This window comes from Myotis brandtii, unplaced genomic scaffold, assembly GCF_000412655.1.
Source record: "Myotis brandtii unplaced genomic scaffold, ASM41265v1 scaffold165, whole genome shotgun sequence".
Taxonomy (NCBI): domain Eukaryota; kingdom Metazoa; phylum Chordata; class Mammalia; order Chiroptera; family Vespertilionidae; genus Myotis; species Myotis brandtii.
Window position 1 is genome coordinate 8329895 of NW_005356042.1, and position 1425 is coordinate 8331319.

A 1425-nucleotide genomic window follows, 5' to 3' on the forward strand; every position below is an offset into this window, starting at 1 on the left:
CCACGCCCACTCAGCACTTCCCCCGCCCCCACCGCTCCGCCATAGCCACGCCCCACAGCCGCTCCCCCACAGCCACGCCCCGGGTGGAAACAAGGGTAACAGCGCAGTGGGGCGAACGGTGGAAGGGGTGGCCTTGACCTCTTCCCAGGCTGTCGTTACAGGCCGCACTGGCTTTCCTCGGACCCCGTCGGGACGCACTTGCCAGGCGCCTGCGAGGTGCCAGCCCAGGCCTGTGCCGCTGCCTGCCCGCCAACAAAGCCGCACAAACACCTGGAGGGGAAACTGAGGTCTCAGGCCTGAGGGGCACGAGCACAATGTGCACGGCTGCTCAGCGGAGGGTCTGGTTACGCCCTCGACCTCAGTGTTCTTCCTCCTCCCCCTGGGGGTTGAGTGGAGGTGCTGGCGCAGTGGAGCAGTTGTTTTTAGCTTTTAACGTAGTTATAAAATGCGTTCTGGAGGGAGCAGAAATCCTAAACTACTTTTCATAAAGTCCACACTCTTGTAACCGCCCCAGGTCAAGAAACATGACCAGCTCCCGGGAGCCCCTCAGCGCCGTTCCTTTCACCCCACCCACCCACCACCCCTGAGAGCGGTGAGCATCCCGACTCTCCACACAATGGGTTGTTTTGCCTGTTTCAGCGTCAATCTAAATGGAATCAGACAGCCAGGCCTTCTCAGCGCCTGGCTCCTTTCATTCATATGATGCTCCATGGTGTTGCGTGGGGAGGCTTTCTGTGGGTCAGGGCGGGAGACTACAGTTGGTTGTTCAAGGAGCGGATGCTGCTGAGTTGGGACGCTGTTCCAGCCCCACAGGTGGTCTTGGAGTTGGTCTCATTAGCAAGAGATGGGAGAGTCCTTGAGGGAAGGCCTGACGTTCACATTCCTTACCGCATTTAAGGACGGAATCGGGGCCAGTTCCAGCTTGCTTTTACTGAGAGAGGCTGCCAGGGAACCCCCCAGTGTCTGTGACAAACCTGGGGGGTTGGTCATGGAGGGCATAGATTCAACTTTTTCCACCCAATTTCACTCCCTGTCCCCAACATCAATCCCCCTTCCCTGCATCCCCTCCCTGCGCCCCCACTCCATCCTCCTTCCCATGCCAAAGGGGTGAGACTCTTTATAATTAGTTGTTGTTAACTGGTATTTGGTTAGTGCTTTACCTGATCACTTAAACATCTCAATGTTTTAATCCTCAGGACCCTGAGATATAATTATCACCATTTTACAGTTTTGAGAAAACTGACACAAAGGGGCTGAAACTTTTTTAAAAAAAATATTATTTTATTGATTTTTTACAGAGAGGAAGGGAAAGGGAGAGTTAGAAACATCGATCAGCTGCCTCTTGCACACCCCCTACTGGGGATGTGCCCACAACCAAGGTACATGCCCTTGACAGGAATCAAACCTGGGACCCTTCAGTCCGCA